Here is a 19023-nt window from a genome sequence, read left to right as displayed (position 1 = left end):
TCAACTCCTTGGACATATAATGATAGAATCCACCAACAGCCCATTCATCCAAACTGGGTCCAATTGATACTCGGTTAGCAACCTCAGCAGAGACAAAGAGACCATCTCAGAAGTGGGAGGGGGTAGTTCAATCTCTCAGTCCCAGTCACTTCATGTTCTATCCATGGAGACTGTGATAGCCATCAAAATGGACAATTGTTGCCAGCCAAACATTGGGATATGTTATGTAGGCATGAGTTCAAAGCTGGTGCATACAATAAAAGAGTGAGCTGTGTGATAACTTCAAGTCATTTTAGGTCTCCATCAATGTTTGTATGTGATGTCTTTGTTATTATTAAGACAATATTTGAAATAATTATTTGGAGCCACATTTGCAAATGTTTCTTTTATTCTCCACCCCCAAATTACACCATATTGGCACATGCAAATGACATATTTAGGCTGGAATGTCTATGGAGTCTAAGGTAGTGCACTAGAAAGAAATTTAGAAGAACTCGATGCAGTCCCAGGTCCTCAAAGGTTTTTAGCACTTAACTCCCATGGGCCTTGGCTCATTGATTTGTCAATGGCATATGTAGTGACTTTGGGCAATAGGCAATACTTAATGCACCACAGGAAGACTAGAAGTCACCTGATCCATTCACAACCTATACAATTTGTGTCCCTAATCCAGCAATCAACTTCAACACTTTTCACTCACCCCGACAAGGTTATTCCTCATCTATTCACCATAACACTCTCGCACCTCAACTAATAAGTCCAGTCATGCTACCTCTTCTATCCATCACTTCATGGAAAATTTGCAAGAATGAGTATGCCTCAGGCCACATCCTGAAGGTCAAGAGATTTGGGCTGTAGCATGAGAAGGCAACTCTAGTGTCAATGAGCCACCACCTATTTTCTCAAGTGTCTCAGCAAATAATAATAAACTGGAGTACAATGAGCATCACTACTGAAATAAATAGCACAGCATTGCATGAAAGGAAACTTCAAAGGAATTTGAGATTTAAATTCATAATTATTGTGTGTTTGGACAAGAAGCTACTATTGTGATGGTACCTCCCATAAGGCTTTATGGAAATACGCTTAGAATGTCTTTTATGCTACATATGCCATGTGACATATCTCAAAGGTTATCATCTACTGACTTTATTAATCCTATTAGTATGCATGTATCATTTTTATATTCAGGTTATGAATGTTATGAATATTGGCAATGTACTGGCTTGATTTCTAAATAACCTTAGTAGAGCATTTGGTCAGTTCCTGGAGAAAGGAATGTTGAAATTAAATATCTAATGGAGAATCACATAAAGGACATGGATCTTGAAATTCTCCAATCCACTTAAGAAGTCTACTTGAGGACCTTCAAACTAGCATGTAAACAATGGATGCTACCTGTAAAAACTGTGAGTCATGCATGGACATGTGACTTGCCCGGGTGACTCCTAAACTCCATCTTGCAGCTGGACTTTGCATAGGGGTGAGGAGGGGGGTCTCCACCCACAAGAGAAAGTCTATTTAAACTCTCAGGAGACCCCATCCGTATTGTCTTCAGCTGGCTTAAGAGAGAGCGTCCCCCATACAACTCCCCCCCCCCCTCGCAATGATACTTGGAAGAAACTGGAACAAAGGGCAGTGACTGCAAGAGGTGTAAGTGATTGCTGGACCCAGCCTAAAAGATTAGTCTGTAAAAGGGAGAATTCTGGAACTAGTGAGGATCTTATCTGTATTCAGTTTGATTAGACATAGATTTGCGCATTTTAAATTATTTTGCTTGATGACTTACTTTGTTCTGTCTGTTACTACAGGGAATGTTAAATCCTACTTTCTGTATTTAATAAATTCAGAATATATATTAATACCTGGGGGAGCAAACAATTGTGCATATCTCTCTATCATGGGTATAGAGGGCGAACAATTTAGGAGTTTATCCTGTAAAAGCTTTATACAGGGTATAATGGACTTATATGGGTTTAGACCCATTTGGGAGTTGGGTGTCTGAGTGTTAAAGACAGGAACACTTCTGTTAGCTGCTTTCAGGTAATCCTGCAGCTTTGGGGCAAGTAATTCAGACCCTGGGTCTTTGTTGGCGCAGACGGGAGTGTCTGGGGCCCTGAGCTGGCAAGGAAGGCTGGGGTAGAAGTAGTCTTGGCAGATCGGGTGGCAGCTTCCAAGGGGGGTTCTGTGATCCAACCCATCAGAGCTATTATTTAGACCAACTGAGTAGCTTTGTTTTTAAGAAAACTCATTTTATCCAATAAGACAAAGAAACAGAGCATATTATAATGTATTAATTTAAAAGGCTCAAAGCTGAAAGGTACTGCATGTAATGAAGTTCTTGTAAAAGAATAATGGAGTAAGAAACATTAAGAGCAATAACAACAAATGATAAATAGTCACAGGAAAATCATGAGTTAGACATCAGCGGTCATAGACATAAAAAGAGGCATGATAATTTGGCATTGATTTTTCACGATCTATCTATCTATCTATCTATCTGTCTATCTATCTATCTATCTATCTGTCTAACTACATGATCTTATTTTATCTATTGTATATGTAGTACACACAACTAGGCACAAACATGGTTTAATAAATATTAATTAATAATAATTACAGCAACCAGCTTCAGACATCTAGACACATTTAGATACTTGTGTGGATGAAAGACGAATAGTTACATAAAAAGCTACATGTTGAAGTGAATGGCTATATTCAAATTGTAATGATTAAAAGATTAGCTCAATCTCTTCTCCCTGCTCTGGTCTCTAACTTCAAATCTTCTGGTCTAAGCTTTGTGCCTATCCCTGTCTTAGGGTGGAATCATGTCATTCCCCATCTCTCAAACTGGGTCCCAACTGTGATTTCTCCAGCTGTGTTTGGTACCTGCAGTTCTTCCCACAGGAGCTGTGACAAATAGTAAGTTGAGTGACTAGATGTCTTCACCATGCAAAATGTGATTTATTTACCACAATAGGAACAAAGCATAACATAAGAGAAAATATGAGCACTTCCAGATGGATCACTACAGTAGTTTGGTAGAATCAAAATTTTGCCTTACTATTCAGACTTAGTTTGTTTTTAGGAACCATTTTAAAACCTTTCTCTTCCAAATATCTTTCCACCATAGGAAAAACAATACAGTATTTATTTATTTTAATAAATTTAAATAAATAGCAATAATACATACAGTTATATAAGGCTCTGGGTGCCCTAACACATCACACATGACACAATAAAATCCCATCAGCATTAAAATAATCACTTGAACAGACACCGGCAGAATCTTTTTTTCAATTCTTTATTAATGGGGAAAGCAAAATGTCAAATCTCTCAGAAAACTCCATCAAGGTGATTCTGACATTGACACCTTGAATAGATGACAAAATAAATGGATACCACAATTTAGTCAGACATACTCCACCCTCCCAAGCTTCTCCCTCCCCCAGAAAAGCCACCTGAAACAAAGAAACAAGTCAACGAATGAATCAACAAAATCAAACAAAATGAAAAAGAAACAAGGAAACACACAAGCCAAAACTCTCAGATCCCAGGCTATAGGTGACAGTAGCCCTGTAAATCCCTATGACAGATAGGTAGGTGCATATGTAGATAGACTCTGATCTTGTGCACACTGGTGTAATGTTATTCTAACTCATCTGACTTCAGTGAAGCTAGCCCAGATTTCATGATTTCATCAACAGATTGCACCCAATGCTCTCAAAGAGACAATTTTGTCATCAGTTGATTATATCTACAAAGAAACTCAGAATGAAATCACAATCAAGTTGCAGGGATGGACATTTTAACTCTTTGAGAATAACCTCCACACAATCAGTTTCTTCAATGCAGCTTTAATCTCTTTGTTCCTCATGCTGTAGATGATTGGATTCATCACTGGAGGCACTAGGGAATAGAGAACACCCACCACAAGGTCCAGACCTGATGATGAGCTGGAGGTGGGTTTCAGGTAGGCCAAGGTGCCAGGGAAAACCATCAAAGAGATCACGGTGAGGTGAGGAAGGCAGGTGGAGAAGGCTTTATGCCGGCCCTGCTCAGAGGGGATTCTCAGCACAGTTTTGAAGATCTGAACATAAGACACAATTATACAAACAAAGCAGTTTAACAATAAAAAGATACCTACTGCAATACCCCCAACTTCACTGAGGTACGAATCCGAGCAGGTGAGCTTGAGTAGTTGGGGGATTTCACAGAAGAACTGGTTGATGTCATCGGACTGACAAAAGGGTAACCTGAAGGTGTTGCCAGTGTGCAGGGCAGAGTAAACAATACTAGTAATCCAGGCACTTGCTGCCATTTGGACACAAGCTCTCCTGTTCATCACTCTCTCATAGTGCAGTGGTTGGCAGATGGCAACATATCGGTCGTATGCCATGATGGTGAGTAGGGCAAGATCAGTTGCAGTGAAGAGGATAAAAAGAAAGACTTGGGTGACACACCCAGGATAAGAAATCACCCTGGTGTTCATGAGGGAATTGGCCATGGACTTGGGGATAGTAACGGAGATGGAGCCAAAGTCTAGAAAGGACAGATTCACCAGAAAGAAGTACATGGGGGTTTGAAGATGGGGGTTGAGGGCTACGGCTGTGATGATGAGAAGATTCCCCATCAGGGCAGCCAGGTAAATCAGCAGGAACACCACAAAGTGCAAAATCTGCAGCTCCCGAACATCAGAGAATCCCAGGAGAAGGAACTCGGTCAGGGTGGTTTGGTTCGACATTTTCTTTCTCAGTTCATTGTCTGATGGCTGTGGAGGGAAGGACAAAGACAGTGGGGGAATTTTAGTGACAGAGGGAGTGGCCCTGATTTCCCGCAGCAATATGAAGTGAGTGTCAACAATGCACAGCATTCATCACTGCTATTAACTAGGACTAGTGGTGACTTATCACATGAATGTAAATTGGCACAGGTCCTTGAAGTCAATGAAGCTGCATCAGTTTGCACCATGTGAAGATCCGGCTCATGGTGTAGTTTAATAAAATGCTGTGTGAAGGATGGAGCAAAGTACAATCCCAGTGCAACAATTCTAGCCAAGATGGATCCCCTATTGCTACAAACAGCAAACTCTGGATTTGGGCAACACTGCCTGATATCCTCTTTTTGTGAAAATAGGAGATAGACTTGGCATTGTGTATGACAGCTCGCCTGTAATGATTTCACTTCAAGACTACGTAGACGGCCGGCTGCCTACAAACATATTGATTTATGACCCCAAATCCTGACTCCATTTCCATCTCTGTGTACCAATAGGCTAGCAGCATCGCTCCGTTACCTCTCTGCTGTGTCATTTGGCTCTGTCGCTTTATGGGTGTGTGGATCAGTGGTCATCAGGAATCTTGGGTTCTGTTCTTGGCTCTGCCAGTGACCTAGTCTGTGGCCTTGGGTCAGTCACTTCCCCTCCCTGTGCCTCTCTTTCCCCTCCATCAATTTCTCTGTCTTGTCTCCTTGGACTGTGAGTTCTGTGGAGGATGAGCTGTGTCTTATTATATGTATGTTCACTGCACCCATTTACAGCATTTCTGTTTAGTGGGCAGCACTGTGGGGCAGCGCATATGGCAATAGAGCAGAATATCTCAGTTCTAATTCCATTGAGATGCTCTATGTCTTTGGGCAGAGATAAGAGAGACAGGCTTTGGCTGGGGACTTCAATTAACTGTTCTCTGTCTAAGGCGCTAGTATGTTTAATACCCATGATTTTGTCTGCCAGCTTTGCTGTTTACTAAGTTTTGCCATTCAACAAGTGTCTCTTTGAAACAGAAATAAACACAGTTGCAATAGAGTTACAGGGTTCAAACTGTATAATGATTGGACTATATCAGTGTTTCTACCTCTCTTGAAATCTACATGTTCAATCTGGTGTATTCAGACATTTTCAGTTTAAATTATTTCAAAGGAAAACTTGATTTTAAACTGAGACATACTCCAAGGTAGTCTCTGCTATTCTTGAATAACGACCTATGTACTGGAAAAGTCAAAACATTTTTATTTTAAATTCAGTGACTATGTTTCAGTTTTAACCAGTTTACCTGAAATTGTCTGGTTCTCAATGAACAAAAAGAAAAAAAGTTTTGGTTTTCACAGTTTCACAGTTCCACTGCCCTCCTCTATGTCCTTGGGTAGAGACAGGCTTTGGCTGGGGGCTTCAGCTGTCTGTGCCTAAATCTAAAGGTGCCTGCATGTATAACACATATTCTGTGGGTATCAGCTTTTCTCTTTACACAGTTTTACCATTATGTAAGTAACAGTATGAAACAGCAATTAAACCTAATTCCAATAGAGTGAATGGGTTTGTAATTGTGGTGTTATTTGAGAATGTTAATGTTATCATTCAGGCTTAATTATAGATTTCTAATCTGGGCTAAATTTTCAGTCTGTTTCCAATCCATTTAAATTATTCCAAAGGAAAACTGGATTTTCAATTGAAAACATTTTCCTGCAAAGTCTTTGCTATCCATAAAAAACAACATATGTATTGGCAAAATCAAAACTTTTTTTCCAGATTTCTGCAGTTTTTAACAGCAATTGTTTGGTTCTCGATACACAAAAGTAAAAAAATGTTTTGATTTCCACAATTTCTATAAAAACTGAGCTCTAGATGTTTATTAAATGATTGTAAAAGACTTACAGTTTCAGTGAAATCATAGTTCTATTATTATATTTTCTCCAGTATATTAAAACCCAAATCTATTAACTGAAATAGCAAACTTACAGTGTTGGTCTTTGTGGAATGTTTCCCAGCCTGAGAAGCATTTGATAGTCCACTGCCAGGATTCTCATTCGTTGTCTGTTTCTATATCACTCAATAATGCCCCTACCAATGTGTTATCCAACAGCTATTTCCCTGCCCCATCACCATATTCCCTCAGAGGTTGGGTCTCTGCACTTCCAGACAGACAGAGACCCACTCCACAGATGACCACTCCCTGCTCCTATCTTGGGTCAGGCTTGGTTGAGAAGTGAAGGACTAAATAGGATGGAGATTGATAGCCCCTCCCAACTTTATAGCTGATCCTGAGTTATGTGGGATTCAGATATGATCACAGCCCAGGATGTACCTATCCTGGTGTTAAATAGCTGAATCTACTCCCTACAGATGTAAGCCCAGCTCTCATCTCACCTTGGGAAGAAACCACCCTGATAACCAACCCTAACCAAACCTAACTCCCTATAGGAGGAAATGGCCCACCCTGAATCTCATATGATGGCAGCATCCCTGGAAGGTCTCTTGGCCAGGAACAAGGCAGGGATGAATGACAAGTGGCATTTCATGGAGACTGCAGAATAAAATATGTATTTGAAGCACAGACGTGTGACCTACAATAGCTCAGAGCCCAGTGGCACCAGAGCCACAGCTGGCCTGGAATAGCCTGTTCCTTAAATAACGCCACATAAGCAGCTCTTGGACAGCAGAGATGTTTTTCTCTGCATTTCATTAGCAGTTCTTGAGATGCAGCCACCACAGTAAGCCACAGCTCAGGTTGCCCTGGCTGTTTGATGTTGGTCACTAAGAAGCAGCCAGAGGCAAACACTAAAAGCTCCCAGCTACATCCTAAAATGTTACTAATTGACACATTTCCATTGAGTTTTGAATAGTTAGGACTATTTACGCCAAGTGGAGATGTCACCCTTTGATTTCCACAGAGCTACTTTGATTTACACTAGATGGGGATGAGATGCCGATGAACTATGTAGTTTTCAACAGCTGAATTAGGCCTCATTAACTCCAATGGAGCTACTAGGAATTTACACCAGCTGGTGATCTGGCCCATTCTTCAGTTTCAAATACATATTTTTTGCCTGTGACTCTGAAGAGAAGACAGAAATTCCTAACCATTCTGCATGTTCTTAACTCTTTGCCCCATGGAATTCAATTAAAGAATGGAACTTTCAATGGCTAAGGAGCATTTCTTTCCCACTGGGGAGTGAACTTTTGAGGAATTCAGTGTTGCTTTGATTTTCTGTATCTGATTTTCAATTTCTGTTTGGATGAATGAACCCACTTTCTTTCTTTCTTTCTTTCTTTCTTTCTCAACAATTATATGGTTTCTTTCTGCAGACATCACTAAAATAAAAGACTCATTATGCTGAAGGTGCAATGCAATATGACATCTTAAAAATGTTTATTTCACACTGATTGTAGGTATGACAGAGAGACTGACCAATGACGAAAGGGTCAGATCCTCATCTGGTGTAAATCAATTGTAGCTCCATTTGCATTAAGGAGTCAAAGCCACACACCACCCCCACACAAACCTTGGGTAAATCTGCCATAATGCAGTCTGGATTCTGTAAATTAGCATAGTGATATGGAGCTATTCTAGTGGACGTGACTTCAGTATCTGTACCATGATGCCTGGTATTATGTTTGTTCCAGTATACAAGGTTCTCATTGCTTAGAACCTCTGTTCCATTGTAATAAACATAAAATATTCTAAAATCTCTAGATTATAGTTCACAGACAGATATCTGTGAGATGTGCTCCCTGCTGCTAAATATATAGACACTAGGTCTGGGGCCCCAAGGTAAAATGACAGTGATGATGAGAGATCAGAGACTGGGAAATGCCCGGTATGAGAAACACAGCCAGAGGAATGACCTACTCTGGCTTGTGGAGGGCCACCTTAGAGGCACCCCCGGAGAGAGTGGGGAGAAATGATGCCGTATTTGTAAAAAACTGGGTTCTATCTCCCCAAATTGTCCCATCTTTCCACCAATGTTGAGAGCAACCTAGAGCAGTAGCCTTCCCCTCAACCTTATGTATTTATCTTTGTGACTGGTTCAGGGTCTCTGCACATTCAAGCAGATGTAGCTATATCAGTCAAACCCAAAGCAGTTTCCCTTCTCAGAGCTATTGTCTCAAACTTTCCTGTAGATTCTGGGAGGTGGATTCATATAGTCCAACCCCCATCTCAAAGCAAGACCAAACCCCAGACACATTTTTACCCCAGTCCCCTAAGTGATCCTTTCAAGGATTGAGCTCACAACTGTGCAGTTAGTAGGCAAATATTCAAACCACTGAACTATCCCCCCAACCTTTAGCTCTCCTTATCTGGTGGTGATTTTCAGGAAAGGAGTGTATTCCTTATAGCCCAATAACACCTTATTTCAATGTGACTAGTTTCGACTGTGAGGATATGACCGTACCTTTCCAACTTATGGCTGCTTCTGCTGCTTAGTCAAAGGCCTTAGCCTAAGAACCAGGTCTCATACTATCCTAATGAGTGAAGGCCCATACACAGGTGGACTGTGATTTTGATCCTTTCTTTTATACCCCTCTAACTAGCTAAGTAATAAAAATAAGCCCAAATTCTTAAAATATATGCCTTTACAGACAGGCCTGAATATCTATATCCTAACAGGAACTAAATTGGCAGTGTCAAGTTCTGCATTGGTTCCCTTCATCCTCCAGGGACTTCTTCTGTAACTTTGGGCAAATCATTTAATCTCTTTCTTCCTCAATTCCCTTTCTGTATAAGAGGGACAATGGCATTTGTCTACTACAGCAGGGTGTTGTGAGGACTTAGGGTTGTGCAGTGCTCAGATACTCTGTTATGGAGGCTGTATACATACATAAAATTGAATGAATGAAAATCTTGTTCAACAATTCTATCTCATAGAGCAGAGGTGGGCAAACTATGGCCTGCAGGCCACATCTGGCCTTCGAGATCGTCCTGCGTGGCCCTTGAGCTCTGAGCTGGAGAGGCTAGCCCCCAGCCCCTCCCCCGCCGTTCCCCCTCCCTCATAGTCAGGAAACAAGGATCAGAGTGGGTTGGATGTGGGGGGTTCTGAGTGGAGCAGTCAGGGAGAGAGAAGTCAGAGGGGGTGTGGGCCAGACTGCTTGGGAAGGCACAGGTTTCCCTACCCAGCCCTCCACACTGTTTCAAATCCCCAATGCGGCACTTGGACCAAAAAGTTTGCCCAGCCCTGTCATAAAGACTATAATTAGGTTCTTTCATGTGGATCTTCTCTTGAAATTAAAATAAATATAATTTCAGATTGAAGGTTTAGAATCTCAAAGCTGCCTAAGGGATTAAACATGCCTAAATCCCATGAAAATTTGATCATCTAGGTACCTAAGAAAGCTTGGAAGTATTTAGAAAAGCAAAACACACAGTTGACCTCCAGCATAAATCTGTTAGAAGTTTGCGTTCCTCCCTGAGCACAGGAACCTTCCCATTAACCTCTTGATGGTGTTTTTCAACTCAGTGTTCCTCAGCGTGAAGATCATTGGGTTCAGTCTTGGTGTGACCACTGTGTACAGCACAGACACTGCCTTGTCCACTGTGAATTTCTGGAAAGGCTGGTCATAGATGAAGTCACAGGGCCTGTGCAGACCAGTTTGATGACTTGGGGGACATTGCATTAGAAACTGTCTAGTGTTTTGGGTCCACAGAAGGACAGTTGGTTGATCAGAGCAAGCTGGACAATGGAATGGACAAAGCCATCCAGCCATGACCCTGCCACCAGCCCCATGCACATACTTCTGTTCATGATAGACAGGTAGTGCAATGGCTTATAGACGGCCACATACTAATCAGCTGCCATCACTACTGCGAAGAAGATCACAGTGCCGCCGATGAAGTGGAAGAAGAACATCTGGGTCAGACACCCATTGAATGAGATGGTTTTGTGCTGGTACAGGAGGTCCATTGGCATCTTGGGGGCAGTCATCTTGGCATGTAGTCCCATAGACTAGGGAGAAGACCAGAAAGAGGAAGTTCTAGAGTTCACTGCTCTGAGAGATGCCCCCCAATATAAATTCTGTCATAGGGCTGGTGAGATTCTCCTGCTCCATTTAGGGTCCTTGAACTATACCTGCAGGGAGGACATTTATAAGACTCACTCACAACCTTAACAAAGTTTTTGTTTTGTGCATTATTTTGCTTAGGAATTCCCTTTCTGATTGGGAAAGCACACACACACACACAAAATAGCAGTGTAACTGCAGTGGAAAAGGGTAGATGGTTAATTAGGTACCTAGGTCCCCTTATTTGTGGTGGCTCACATGCTAGATGAGTGTATGAACTACTGGGCTGCAGCGTCCCAGGCCCATTGTCTTTCATATTGGCAATTCATAGTCATTCTTAGTATTTGTGGCAGAAAGTTGGTGAGAATGATTCTATAGCCTGGTGGTTATGGTAGTCATGGGGATTCTCAAAATAAAATCCTTGCTCCAGTCTATCTTTTAAGTATTTACACAAAATAGCAAAGCTTTAAGAGTGGAGATTGAGTAAACCCCAGACCCCAATATCCCAAAACTCAGGGTATGCTCCTCTCTTACATAAGACCTAAATTCAAACCCTTTCTCTGTATTAGGCAAAAAGGGGAATCAAATCCAGTTGTCCCACCTCACAGGTAAGTCTACGAACCACTAAGCTTCAGCTTATAACAAAGGCACCACCTCCTCGAAATGTTTGGAAATTTTTGATCCAGCAACAACTTCTGAAAAATATGTTCACTTGCTTTTTTATATTACTATTCTTCAATTACTGGTAACAACTGTCAATCTTAACTCCAGCTTGGCAAAGTTTTTGTTTCTTGTTGTCGTTTTTTCCTTTAGGAATTCCCTTCTTTCCCCCATCACTGTGAAGTGACTGTGAGCATTTCCATTCTTTCAAATATTAGGTTTCTTTTTAAGTTCTGTCTTAACACTGAATTTCCCTGAAGCTCTATGCCCCATTGTTGGCCATGACTTCCATCTGTTAATGACTTTCTTCTCCCTTTCCTGAGGAAATAAAGCTGGGACTTACTGAAGAGCCAGATTGTTAAAGTTATTTAGGTGCCTTGTGGGATTTTCAAAAGAGCCTAGATGTCTAATATACAACACAATCTTTGTGTTTTAGGGACCCAGAGTGGGATTCACAAAGGTATTTAAATGCATTTTGAAAAGTAGCTAATGGTCAAGTTTTAAAAAGTACTTAGGCATCGAAAAAAGCAGATAGGTGCCTAGTGGAACCTTCAGAAACACCTAAGCATGTTAGACATCTAATTCTTGTTGAAATCAATGGAAGTTTAGGCATTTTTGAAAATCCCACTAAGGCTCTATCTGCATCTTTAGGTGCATAAATACTTTTGAATTTTTTTAAATTTTTGAAAATCCCACTTTTTATCTGATGGAAGAGACTTAGAGCCAGGGACTGATCCCAGACCCAACTCCGTGAAATAGTGCTAAGGTTTGACACGTATTGCCTAGTTTTTCAAAGCAGCCTAAGGATGTCAGATATCCACTCCTTTGAAAATCCAGGGCTAAACCCAGCAGTGCTGGGAACAAGCCATGTAGACCATGAACCTTTAATGAGAATTAGGTTCCTAAGGATATATCTACACTGCAGCTTGGAGCAAGCTGGCACATTAACATTATCAGTGTGGATGTTGCAGTGCAGGATCTCAAGCCCATCTGACTCTCCTGGGTCTGAGCTTGGGTGGCTAATGTTAGGAGATGGGATCTGGGCTCTTAAATCATGAAGATAGCTCGGAACAATGTACCCTTAGGCTGAGGTATATTGGGCTTCCAGACTACGATTTCCAAAGATGTTTAGAGGAGTCAGGCACCCAATTCTCAGTACAAGCAGCTGAATATTGAAATCCACCAGGGAGCATAAATCTTAGTCAATAGGAGCCAGATTTGTAAAGATATTTAGGTTCCAAATGATGCAGACCGGCACTTAGTGGGGTTTCAAAAGCACCTCTGCACCAAAACACTGAAAGCTATGGGAGTTAGGCACTTATGAATTCTCCACTAGGATCCTATGTGCATCTTTGGGTGTCTAAATATCTTTAAAAATCTGACCCTAATTCCTAAGAGGCACAAAACATTTCAGTAACTGAGGATGCAGTAGCCAATTAAAGTCCTGCTGTATTTGCACAATTGTCCCATGTCAAACAAATGCTGGCAAACAAGCACAGCCAGGTAGAGGCAACTGGGCTCCACATCTCCTGCTGAAGAATGTAGAGAGGGAAAGGGTGTGACTCTCTATGCAGGCCGACATTACATGGAGGATTCTTATTATCAGCTTCTATCCCCTGATTCCACTGGTCTTGGTGAGTTTATGGTCTGCAGCCATTGCACAGATCTGGGAAGCAAATTCCCATTCCCATCCCCCCACGGGAACCTGCCCCAAAGCAGCAGATATTTCATTGCTTCGGTTAAAGTCTTCTACTTAGTGGGGAAGGGTTGCTCAATGGTTAGAGCACTAGGCTGGGACTTGGCAAACCAGCATTCAGTTCCTTGCTTCTCCATTTGCATCCTGTGTTTGACTGGCCTGGTATTGTGTTACTCCGCCGCATTTCCCTGTTGAACACTGTCCCTCCAAACAGCACCTGTCACAAGCCGGTGGAAGTTGTGCCTGGCCCACTGGCTACTGCAAGAGGGGACATTTCCATTGGCCCTCCATGCCACTGCATGGAAATTAGCTTGACCCAGAGCACTGAGCGAGACATCAGGAATGTTGCTAAGGGCCCAGCATGTGCTGGGTCAGTTAGCATCATCCCTATCCACTCAGCAGATAAGGAAGGATGATTGAGTCCTTAGGATAGCAGCCTGCCACTGCAGAGATGCAGGTTTCATCCCCTGTGCTGTCACACACTCCCTGACACGAGTCACTTACAGCATATTTTTAAAGGTGTTCTGGCTTCTTAAGGCAGCTGAGCACTTCTGAAAATCCCACTGGGCACCTGTCTACATTTCTGAGGTCTGACCACCTTTGGAAGCCTGACCCTTAGCCTCTCTGTGCCTCAGTTTCCCATCTCAATGGGGATAATGCTACTTCCTTACCTCATTGGATTGCATTAATATAACTACTTGAAATATCTTGAGATGCTCATGTACTGCAGCCATTGGGCTGCTAGAAATACTTTAAATATATGATTACAAATACAAAGGCTGAGATTTTCATGGCTCTCTAGGGGACTGGGATGCTAAATTCCCTGTAAAATGAATGGGGGTTGAGGTTCACCTCCTTGAGCTGGCTTTGAAAATCTCAGCCAAGTAACGGTGAGTCTGACTTGGAGAGGAAACCTCCTTGTTTCTGTCCATTTATAGCCATCCCTGTGCCTAAGCACATTGCTAATATCCCCAGCCTGAATCCTAGTGTCTGAGAATGTTTTCATCAATATTTTAAAATGTATGATTAAAAATTGCAACAAATAAAGTTTGAAATTTCTGAAATTTTAATGAAACTGCACTTAGGTTCCTCAGCCAGCTCCAAAGCTAAAATATGATTTGCAGAAGCCAGATCTAAATGGCCAGATTTTTTTCTGCACTCTTCAGTCTAACAGATATCATGAGCCAATGGCTAGACATTGAAGCTAGACACACTCAGACTGGAAATAAGACATATATTTTTCAAAGTGAGCACAATTAAGTACTGGAACAATTTACCCAAGGTCATGGTGGATTCTCTAGCACTGGAATTATTTTGAGGACATTCTCTGACCTGTGTTGTACAAGAGGTCAGGCTAAATGACCACTATGATCCCTTCTGGACTTGGAATCTATGGGCTCTACGAATTTATGGGGAGATGTATGGGTTAGGTAATTTATATTTTGTAAGAATGCTATACATAGAAATGCTCTGGAAGCATCAAGGGTCAAATTTTTAAATGTCTTTGAGTGCCTAAAGATGCGGATAGATACCTATTGGGATTTTCAAAGGCACTGAGATGCCCAACTCCTATTGATTTCAATGGGTGTTAGATGCCTACATTATTTTGAAAATGCCACTAGGTACCTATCTGTAAGTATAAGTGTCCACGTACCTTTGAAAATCAGGTCATAAGCGTTAAACCCTACTCAAAATATTATATCCTTATGTGAGCATTTCTCCCCTCTCCATAACACAAATGCATAGAAGCTGGTCAGAACATTTCCAAATAAATGTATTTTCATCAAAATATGCTGCTGTTTCACTGAAGTGGAGATGCTTGCCAGAGATGGATTGATTCAATTAAGTTTCTGATGGGAAGACTTCTGAGTTTCAGGGCTCTCAGATCGCTTTTGAGGATAGATAGATAGATAGATAGATAGATAGATAGATAGATAGATAGATAGATAGATAGATAGATAGAAGAAACTGAAAACCTAACCTTTTTACTCCAATACCAGAAAGTTCAGCCAATTCCATTTCATGAAAATGTTCCAAGTGTTTTGGTTTTGTTCCATTGCAGAAGAAAAACAAATTTTGAAACTTTGAAACTTGTCACAAAACAGAATTGTCATAGAACAGTTTCAAATTCTTGGTATTGCAGTTAACATTTTCCATAGTTTATGTCTAAATTCTCAACCCTTCACTCTGCCATGTCTGTGATCTCAGGGCCAGCTGACTTTAAGCAATGAAGAATGCCACGAGGAAGTCACATCTCAGAGTTGTTCACCTCTCTCATGGTGAAGAAAACACATCTAGGTTCAAAGACGTATCAGCCCCAGAAATCTCATTATATTATTTCTGACCTTTCCACTAACACTGGTATAAGATGAAACAGCTCTGAAATCCCTCGAGTTTCACTAGACAAGACCAATAAAAATTCTACATTGGGGATTTGGGCATTAGGCACCTGGCATTTTGCTTCCAAGGGAGATTATTGAGAAATATATGAAGTTTTTAGATTTGGGATTTACATATTGCAAGTGTTTTCCACATGTGTGGAGTTGGCTGAGCTTTGAGTTGCTGGAAAGTATGTGAGACTCAGGGAAAATTTGGACATTTGATTGGCTTTTGAGTCACAAAAAATCCCAGGACTCCTGAGTTTAGATTGCGATGTCACTTAGGTGTTTGTTTAAAAACTGTATAGATGGAAATATAGAATCATAAAAGATTAGGGTTGGAAGACATCTCAGGAGGTCCAATCCCCTGCACAAAACAGGACCAATCCCAACTAAATCCTCCCAGCCAGGGCTTTCTCAAGCCAGGACTTGAAAAAATCTAAAGATGGAGATACCTCCACCTCTCTAGGTAAACCATTCCACCCTCTTAGTTATAACGTTTTTCCTAATATCCATCCTAGACCTGCCCCCACTCCAACTTGAGACCATTGTTTCTTGTTCTAATATCTGCCAACACTGAGAACAGCCTATCTCCATCCAGTGCCGGCTCCAGCTTTTCTTCCGCCCCAAGCAGCAAAGAAAAAAAAAAAAAAGAAGAACTCAGTCGAGCTGCCGCCGAACTGCTGTAAAAGAGGAAGAAAGAGAGTGAAGGACCTGCCACTGAATTGTCGCCTATCTGATGCAGGCCGATTGAGCTGCCACCGAAGTGCTGCCATTGCCAATCTGAATGTGCCTCCCCAACAACGGACATGCTACTTAGCCTTTCTATTGGCCGCCCCAGGAACCTGCTTCCTTCGCTGGTGCCTGGAGCCAGCCCTGTCTCCATCCTCTTTGAAACCCCCTTCAGGTAGTTGAAGGATGCTATCAAATCCCCTCTCACTTTTCTCTTCTGCAGACTAAATAATGCCAGTTCCTTTAGCCTCTCCTCATAAGTCATGTGCCTCAGCTCCCTAATCATTTTTGTTGCCCTCCACTGGTGTCTCCAATTTGTCCACATCCCTTCTGTAGTAGGGGGACCAAAACTGGATGCAGTGTTCCAGATGTGGCATCAATAGTGCTGAATACAGGGAAATGATCACTTCCCTCTATCTGCTGGCAATGCTCCTAATCATGCAGCCCAATATGCCCTTAGGCTTCTTGGCAACAAGGGCACACTTTTGACTCATATCCAGTTTCTCATTCACTGTAATTTCCAGGTCCTTTTCTGCAGAACTGCCATTTATCCAGTCCATCCCCAGCCTGTAGCTGTGCATGAGATTCTTCCATCCTATGTGCAAGACTTCACTTGTCTTTGTTGAGCCTTATCAGATTTCTTTTGGCTCAAGCCTCCAATTTGTCTAGATCACTCTGGACCCTATTCCTACACTCCAGAATATCTATCTCTCCCTCCAGTTTAGTGTCATTCACAAACTTGCTGAGGATGCAGTTCATCCCATCATCCAGATTATTAATGAAGATGTTGAATTAAACCAGCCCCTGGGGCACTCTTGCTTGATACCAGCTGTCAACTAGACATCGAGCCACTGATCACTACCTGTTGAGCCCAACGATGTGGTCAGCTTTCTGTTCACTTTATAGTCCATTCATCCAATCTATGCTTCTTTAACTTGTTGGCAAGAATACTTTGGGAGACCATATCAAAAGCTTCACTAAAGTTAAGGTATATCGCTTCCATGGCTTTTCCCATATCCACAAAGCCAGTTATCTCATCATAGAAGGTAATCATGTTGGTCAGGCATGAATTGCCCTTGGTGAATCTATGTTGACTCTTTTTGATTACCTTCTTCTCCTGCAATTTCTTCAAAATTGATTCCTTTAGGACCTGCTTCATGATTTTTCCAGGGACTGAGATGAGGCTGACTGATCTGTAGATCCCTGGATTCTCCTTCTTTCCTTTTTAAAAAAAAATTGGACACTATATTTGCCTTTTTCCAATTGTCCGGGATTTCCCCTGATCACCATGAGTTTGCAAAGATAAGAGATTAGGAGTGAAGGCTCCTGATATTTTCCCCTGGCTCCAGGAGTGGAGTGGGGTTTTAGCAAGAGAAGTCCATGAATCCAGATTCCTGGGCTATATCCCCAAATCTGGGAGGAGAGTAGTGTATGAGGAGTTAGAAACAGGTGTGGAGGAAGCTGGATTCATAGATTTCACAAAATTAAAGGCCAAAAAGAACAATTAGATCATCTAGTCTGACCTCCTGTATATCACAGGCCATTAAATTTCACCCAGGTAGCCCTGTACTGATCCAGTGACTTGAGTTTGGCTAAAGAAGCGTGAGGGAGCCCAACTTCACCCTATTCCGGAGGAAGTTAGCAAGCTGTCCTAAGCTCAGGCTGGAGGGAGGATGATTAAAAAGAGAAAGCCTGCCACAGAAAGGGATGGCAACTGGAGGAAGATGGCTGTGCCTTGGAGACAGCAGGGTACAGGGGTAGATCAGCAAAGAGAGAGAGAGAGAGAGAGAGTTGTGGCACCTGCTGCCCTAAGACTGCCTGAACATGATATAGAATGAGGGTTACAAAAAGTGAGGAGAGCTAAGGGTGGACTCTAATCCTGATCAGGACACTAAAAAACCTACAGAAAAGCTGGGTCTGGAAGAGGTGAACAAAAGACCAAGCTCTCTATTTCCTTTCTTTGTTTTGATTTTCGCTGTCCTTGGAAAGGGAAGATAGAACCTGTTTTTGTTTGGAGAGACTCTAGTATGCCCGGAGCAGGGGAAGGACTTGATTGAGTGCTAGAGAAGGGAAGGATCCCAAACCATCTTCTGGTGGAGATTCAAGGGCTCCCATCCACCATAGCATCTTCTAGGAAGGCATCCAGTCTGGATTTGAAGGCATCAAGAGATGAAGAACTCACCACTTCCCTTGGTAGCTTCTTCCAGTGGTGAATGAAAAAAAAATTGTGTCTAATTTGCATTTGTCTGGCTTGAGCTTCCAGCCATTGGTGGTTGTTCTGCCTTTCTTCTCTAGATCAAAGAGCTCTTTAGCACCTTCATTCCTCACTGAATCATATTGCATTTGGCTGTGTTAAAACACATTTCGTTTGAATATGCCCCACTTCCCAAGCAATCCAGATCACTCTATGTCACCACCCTGTCCTCATCATCCTGTATCAGTCCTCTAGTCTTTGGTCATCTGCAAGTTATGTCAGAAGCTATATATCTACTTCAGATCATTGATGAAAATGTTGAATGGCATCGGTACCACAGAACCTCTCTAGAAATACCTCCGTTAGGTGATGAGTCCTCCGTTAGGATATAGATATTCAGGCCTGTCTGCAAAGGCCTATACTTGAAGACTTTACGTGTATTCTTGTCACTTGGCTAGTTATAGAGGTATAAAAGAAAGAATAAAAAATCACTGTCTGTGTAGTGGCCTTCTCTTACTGTGACAGTCTGACGCTTGGTTCTTTAGCAGCCATAAATTTGGAAATGTATGGTCAAGTCCTCACATTCCAAACT

General features: G+C 41.9%; 1 pseudogene; it reads right to left on the bottom strand.

The window, feature by feature from the left end:
- Positions 1-3808: 3808 nt before the first annotated feature.
- On the bottom strand, positions 3809-6774 carry LOC127031135 (olfactory receptor 14A16-like; annotated as a pseudogene).
- Between the last annotated feature and the right edge of the window lie 12249 nt (positions 6775-19023).

The sequence above is a fragment of the Gopherus flavomarginatus genome, chromosome 11 (genome assembly GCF_025201925.1).
Source record: "Gopherus flavomarginatus isolate rGopFla2 chromosome 11, rGopFla2.mat.asm, whole genome shotgun sequence".
Lineage (NCBI taxonomy): Eukaryota > Metazoa > Chordata > Testudines > Testudinidae > Gopherus > Gopherus flavomarginatus.
This window is presented reverse-complemented; position numbering and strand designations above follow the sequence as displayed.